The following is a 7,841-nucleotide window of genomic DNA, read 5'->3' as shown; positions in this document are numbered from 1 at the left end:
GTTGAGTGTCATCCACATAGCATTGAGAGAATATGACGGAGCCGAGTGACTTGGTGTGTAGAGGGAAGAGGAGAGGGCCAAGAACCGAACCCTGGGGGACACCAGTAGTGAGAGTATGTGGTGCAGACATAGATCCTCTCCACATCACCTGGTAGGAGCGGCCTGCCAGGTAGGATGCAATCCAAGAGTGTGCAGAGCTTGACACGCCCAGCCCTGAGAGGGTGGAGAGGAGGATCTGATGGTTCATGTGTCGAAGGCAGTGGATAGATCTAGGAAGATGAGAACAGAAGAGAGTCAGCGTTGGCAGTGTGGAGAGCCTCCATGACACAGAGAATTGCAGTCTCGGTTGAGTGACCCGTCTTAAAGTCTGACTGGTTAGGGTCAAGAAGATTGTTCTGAGACAGATAACGAGAGACTTTATCAGAGACAGCAGGCTCAAGTGTTTTGGAAAGAAAAGAAAGAAGGAACACAGGTTTATAGTTTTTGATGTCAGATGAGTTGAGTGTTGTTTTCTTGAGGAGGGGAGTGACTTGGGCCATTTTGAAGCCAGTGGTCAGGGATGAGTTGATGAGGGAAGTGAGGAATGGGAGAAGGTCTCCAGAGATGGTGTGGCAAAGGTAAGAGGGGATGGGGTTGAGATGGCAGGTTATCGGGCGGCTAGAACTCACTAGTCGCAGGATTTAATCTGGAGAAGAGGTCATGTTCTGTAGGGTAGTTCTGTGTGAGTGGGACCAGTGGACTCAATAGGCTGAGTGAATGAGGAGTGGATGTCGTCAACCTTCTTTTCAAAGTAGTTGAAAAAGTCGTCCTCTGAGAGGGAGGAGGGCGAGGGGGGTTTGGTAGGATTAAGGAGAGAGGAGATGGTAAAAAATAGTTTCCTAGGGTTAGTGGCAGAAGCTTGAAATTTAGAGGGATATAAAGTGGCTTTAGCAGATGAAGAGTAGGTAGAGAGGAGGGAGTGAAACGATGATATGTCCTGCAGAAGTTGAGTTTTCCTCCATTTTTGCTCAGCTGCCCGCAATCCTGTTCTGTAAGCTCGCAATGAGTCACTCAGCCACGGAGCAGGAGGGGAGGGCCAAACCGGCCGGGGGGAAAGGGGACTGTGTGAGTCATAGGTTGCGGAAAGGGAGGAGAGTAGGGTCGAAGACGCAGAATCAGGAGACAGGAGGAAGAAGGATTTAGCAGAAGGGAGAGATAAGATGGAAGAGGAGAGAGTAGTGGGAGAGAGAGAGAGCAAAGATTGTGACAGGCTGAGTGGCTAGGGTTGGAGGAAAGGGAGACAGAAAAGGAAACAAAGTAGTGGTCAAAGACCTGTGCCCAGATTCACAAAACACTTATTTCGCAAAAACTTATGGCTGAAGTCCCGGTAACGGGACCGATATGACAACAGCCAGTCGAAGTGCAGGGCGCCAAATTCAAAAAACAGAAATCTCATAATTAAAATTCCTCAGACATTCATGTGTCTTATATCATTTTAAAGGTAATCTTATTGTTAATCCCACCAAAGTGTCCGATTTCAAATAGGATTTTCAGCGAAAGCACTACAAACGATTATGTTAGGTCACCACAAAACCACAATAAGCATAGCCATTTTTTTCAGCTAAATATAGCTTCACAAAAACCAGAATAGAGATAAAATGAATCACTAACCTTCGATTATTTTCAACAGATGACACTCATAGGACTTCATGTTACACAATACATGCATGTTTTGTTTGATTAAATTCATATTTATATAAAAAAATCGGAGTTTACATTGAGGCGACTAGATTCACTAAATGCAAAAACATCAAGTGACTTTGCATAGCCCATCGTTTCAACAGAAATACTCATCATAAATATAGATGATAATACAAGTTATACACATTGAATTATAGATATACCTCTCCTTAATGCAACCGCTATGTCAGATTTCAAAAAAACTTTACAGAAAAAAGAAATGCACGCTATAATCTGAGACGGCGCTCAAAAGTAGCATACCACAGCTGCAAAGATGGCGTCACCATAAACACAAAAATACATGATAAATATTCCATTACCTTTGATGATCTACATCAGAAAGCACACCAGGAATCCCAGGTCCACAATAAATGTTTGTTTTGTTCGAAAAAATCCGTTATTTATGTCCAATTGTTAGCGCGTTTGGTAAACATGTCCAAACGCTAATTCTGGTCAGCTTTATATCGGACAAAAATGTGATATTACCGGTCGAAGAAACATTTCAAACTAAGTACTGAATCAATCATTAGGATGTTTTTAACATATAGCTTCAATAAAGTTCCAACCGGAGTATTCGTTCTTGTCTGCGTGAGCAATGGAACGTAGGTGACTTCCATGAAAAAAAAGCATGATCAGAAAATGGCTGCTTGATGGACACCTGACTGATTCTGCTATCATTCTCTCCCACAACATCATAGAAGTCTCATTGGAATTTCTATTGATGGTTGACATCTAGTGGAACCCCTAGGCAGTGCAACATCATTCATAACTCAAGTGGATTTCTTAAGGGACTCTGGTGAATACATACAGGCTCAGATTTCTGACTTCCTGTTTTGATTTCAACTCAGGATTTTGCCTGCCAATATGAGTTCTGTTAATCTCACAGACATAATTCAAACAGTTTTAGAAACTTTAGAGTGTTTTCTATCCAATACTAATAATAATATGCAAATATTAGGAACTATGACTGAGGAGCAGGCCGTTTGATATGGGCACCTTTCATCCAAGCTACTCAATACTGCCCCTTCAGCCATAAGAAGTTAAGAAAAAAAAAAAGTTAATAATAGTTCGTAAGATTTAATGATTTTCTAACGAACATCTCAAATATCTTCTCAAATATCTCAAATATTTAACAAATGTTTGTTGCTAGGTAACCATTTTAGCTAGCAATCTAGCTAGCAATGGCAATTTTGTTAGCATATTTCTTACTAAGAGTACTGTTTTAAAACATGTTCTTGGGTTTAAAATAATCAATACTGAAACTTTCAGATTAAGTTTGTGTGAAAAAACACGTTCAATTGCTTTCATGAGCTTTCCTCTCACTGCCCAGAGAGCAAGAGAGTGAGAGCGAGAGCGAAATATATAGCTAAAATCACACAGGACAGCAGATAAGACAGGAGAATTACAACAGATAGGAAAGACTGACCCTAGCCCCTGGCACATAAACTATTGCAGCATAGATACTACATAGCACAGCCTCCACACCAAAGGGATATCAACAGTCCACTAACTTACTCCCCTGAGACAAGGCCGAGTATAGCCCACGAAGATCTATCCCACTGCACGATCTAGAGGGGGCGCAAAAACAGACAGGAAGATCACGTCAGTGACTCAACCCACTCAAGTCGAGTATAGAAAAAAAAAGCCTGGCACAACGTGATTCACCACACCTAGGGACGACATGGGAGAGCGCGAGCAAGCCAGTGACTCAAGCCCCATAATAGGGTCAGAGGCAGAGAATCCCAGTGGAGAGAGGGCAACCAGCCAGGCAGAGATAGCAAGGGTGGTTCGTCACTCCAGCACCTTGCCGTTCATCTTCACACCCCTAGGCCAGGCTACACTCAATCATAGGACCTACTGAAGAGATGAGTCTTCAGTAAAGGCTTAAAGGTTGAGACCGAGTCGGCGTCTCTCACATGGATCGGCAGACCATTCCATAAATATGTTCCTCTTTAGGAGAAAGCCCTGACTCCATCTGTTTGCTTAGAAATTCTAGGGGCAGAATCAGAGGAGGCCACCCACGATGATCTGCTTCCCAAAGACGTGCGCTGGCTGAGTGAAGGAAAAGCGGTGGAGGGATTCTGTGAGCTGCATGATCACCTTAACATTCTGGAAATTTAGGAATTTTGTGGCTGACATATTCTGTCACTTAAACAGGTTAAATCTGCAGTTACAAGGAAGCGGGAAAACAGTCGTGGACATTGTGGAAAAATGTGGAGGCCTTTACTAGGAAGCTTGAGTTTTTCGATTTGGACTTGTCATCTGGAAGGCTACTGCACTTCAGCGCGCTGAAGAAATGAGAGGCAGAGGGACCAGGCCGCAACATTGTCCCAGAAGTGATAGAAGATTTCATCAATCAGCTAAGGGACAACTTATCCACCAGATTTGAAGACCTACAGCAGGCCCAAGGATATCATTGCGTTTCTATGTGATCCTCTCAGTCGCCCAGGTGGAGAATTCTCCTCCCTTGCTAAGAAAACAATACCCTTGCTGGATGAGGCCACAATTCAAACTGAGCTGATTGAATTCCAGACATCGAGTCAAATCAGCTATGCGCTCAGGAGTGCCGAGTCCCTGTGTGCGTTTTGGGTGGCATGCTCAGAGGAATGCAGCACAATAAAGAAACGAACAATGTTTGGATCGACTTACACCTGCGAGTACACCGTTTCCTCTATGAACACAATCAAGACTTACGACAGGAACTGGCTTTCACATAAGTCATCCATCTCATTTGACATCCACCAGAACGTGTCTGAGCGGAAATGCAACTTTTCCCATTTAAGTAACTTAGTAGCCTATATGACTTTATTTAATAAATACTAACAGTATTGTGAGTGCTTGTCCTATGGCTATTTAGGTCTCCTGCTGACAGTATTTTCTGTTTGTTCTGTTGTTACAGGAGCAGGCCATCCCGAGACTCCCGGTATAGACGCAGATATTTACAGACGTTGACGTTTTTTCTTTAAATGATTGTTTAATGTAGAATGCTCAATTTTTGGCCAGTTGCCATTGTAAGTAAGCCTAATAATAATTTAAAAAACACTTCTATTAGGCCACATTTTTTCCCCTTGTGAAAGATACTGTTAAGCCACATAAAAACAGGCTGAGGTAGGTTGTTTTATATAGGCCTAGGCTCGGAAGAAATAGGCTCCAATAATTAAGTTTTGTTATTTGAAAATTAAAATTAAGATTTGTTGCAAGCACTGTTCACCTATTGATTGCGCAGCGTTTGCAGCTTTACGTTTCAGCACCACAAAATGGTCCGCTGCCAGCTTTATTAGTTGACTGTCTCCTGCATTCTCCCTCATGAATTAAGTTAAAAAGTAACTTTTGCATTATTTAGGTGGGGTAACTTCCTTCTTGGGACATTGTATTTGCGGCTTTTTGCATCATGTGTCTGAGAATGTTAGTTACATTTTGTAAAAAATTATAATATTATTGCTGGCCAGATTTGGCCCGGGGCCTCCAGTTGGGGAACCCTGCCCAATGCAGCCACACAACTGCTCTCCCACCCTCTTACACATATTCACCCTCCCTCACACATCCCTCCCTCACACATCCATTCACACACACAGAGAACAGTTGACATACATGCTATATTTCCCCCTTTGAATTGTCTTTTCAGTGTCCATGTAGCCCATTGGCATCGGCTACTTCTATCGTTACTTCATAGAGAAGAACAGTTACTTGGGGAAAGTAGAGTATTGATTGCTTTGGAAGAGGGGGAAATAATGTCTCAATTTACCATAAACGGGTCTTAGGTCTCACTATGTTCATCGCTTTTTCTCACTTCAACATCTTCTCGGTGCAGGGGACTCTCCTCTGCCCGTGAAGGTCTCCATTACACTCAGTGTTTGTAGGCCTTTGACTGGAAAGGTTTCTTGCAGCTTGATTAGGGCTTCATCGGCGCCTGTGAATTCTATGCTTTGCATTCCCTTCCATACCCACAGCACTGCCGGGAAGTGGAGCTGATATTGAATCCCTTCTTTGTCCAGTGACTGTCTGATTGGAAGGTATTCCTTGTGTCTTTTTCTCAGCTTAGCAGATAGGTCCTGGACGAATAGAATGGTATGTCCTTGGATTTTGATCTCCTTTCCCCTTTGTGCCTTCAGAATGTTGACTTTGGTCTGATAGTTCCATAGTTTGAAGATTACCATGCATGGCTGTTTAGCGTTCTTACATTCTTTTTGAACGCATCTACTTGAACAGATTGTAGCAGTTCATTTGTTTTTTGGTGTGCATTGAGAGTATTTTAGCTACGTTTCCCTGGATAGCATTTAACTGTTCATTACTCTCGTTTGTGTCTCCAAGTTGTTCTTTACTTGTTGTAATTCGTGCCGCTGCGTAGTTTTACACACTGATTGGTTTGCTTTTCCAGTTGCTTGGGGATATGTTGATTTATTAGGTTTAGAGGCCTTTGTTGTCTGGTTTGTACATGTAACCACAGTTTTGTCGGTACACAACGGAGCTACTTACACCCCTTGCCTCCGATTGGTACACGCATGCTCCTCTAAAAGTTTCTATCAGCGACACCGGTTGAGCATGCCAACAGCATTTCTTTCCAGAAGCCATGAAAAAATAGTCCGGCTGTGGGGACTGTGTGGGGGTTAACACTACTACCTGTACTTACTGGTGGCACAGACTCTGTTTCATCCTTTCCTACACTTAAATTGCTCTTGCCTAACGATTGCATCTGAAGCTGGGCTTGCAACTCGGTTATCCTCACCATAAGGCAATAGTTCTCCTGTATGTTATGAGTACAACGAGAAGGCACAGTGTTACTTAGCGTTTTCGTCTGGTGGAGGTCCTGCATATCCATGTTCAGATAAAGCGTCCAGGGACAAAGCTAAGCGTAGGACAAAGCTAAGAAGTTGGTATACTTGTTAAATAGAGTTTGATAAAAAAAATCTTTAAAGTAAAATTTGAAAAGTTTGGCAGTTAGCAGAGTAGAAACAAACAGCCTATTGACTGATCAAGAACCCCTACCTTGTTTGGGGAGCACGATGGCCGCTGCACGCATTCGGCAGTGGGCCATCATCTTGTCAACGTATGACTACCGCATTGGTTATTGCAAATCGGAACACCATAGCAACACTGATTTATCGCGCTTTCCTTTACCTGAGACCAGTGACGCCGGAACCGAGGCAGTCAGCTCACATCCACACACTGCTAACAGAGCACTTCCAGGAAGCACCACTGAACACTACACAAGTAGCCAGAGCAACACGCATGGTCAGCAAGCACTCAAATATACAAATATATCATGAAGTTTGGCCTGAACAGGTTGAAGACAACTTGAAATCATTCTACATACAGAGGAATGAGCTGTCAGTGGAACAAAGGTGTGGGGCACAAGAGTTATAGTTCCAACTAAACTGAGAAGGGCAGTGCTAAAAGAAATTCACACAAGACATCGGGGCATCGTGAAAATGAAAGCATTGGCTGAGCAAATCGTAACGGAAATTAATTTCAAACGTATTCCAGATTTTCATGAGGCAGAACAGGATCCTGCACTCAAACAGCGTACCTGGCCACCCAGCTTCAAACGGGCTGGCAGACAGGTATGTTCAGACATAACAGAATGGCACGAAAGCTTGCCGATACCACTCTGGATCGAGTACAAGATCTCCTTGTTCTTACTGCAGTACCGCACCACACCGAACTGCACAACAGGACAAATACCTGCTGACCTGTTCTTGAGCAGACATGTTGGTACCAGACAGAATTTATTCAAACCAGCACAGCCAAAACTGCCCGCAGGATACAGTACCGACAAAAGTTCTGCCATGACCAACGTGAAGTGGAACGGTCATTCGGCGTGGATGATGCCGTGTACTTGCAAAATACAACGGGAGGAGGACCGAGATGGATACCTGGGTTTGTCACACAGACAGGTCCGGTATATTACATAGTGATAAGCAGAAACACAGACAGTCTACGATGACACTGGGATCAGCTGAGAGCACGAGTTGCTACTGACACACCATCTTGCTACTGACAACGGACATAACTGATGATCAGGAGTAAATGTGTGAGAACGAACAGGGGCACAACGACACTGTACAGGTAAAAGTCCACGTCAGTCTCACAGGGTCATCAGACCACACCAGCGTTACAGTCTG

Source organism: Salvelinus alpinus, chromosome 2 (assembly GCF_045679555.1).
Source record: "Salvelinus alpinus chromosome 2, SLU_Salpinus.1, whole genome shotgun sequence".
Lineage (NCBI taxonomy): Eukaryota > Metazoa > Chordata > Actinopteri > Salmoniformes > Salmonidae > Salvelinus > Salvelinus alpinus.
This window is presented reverse-complemented; position numbering follows the sequence as displayed.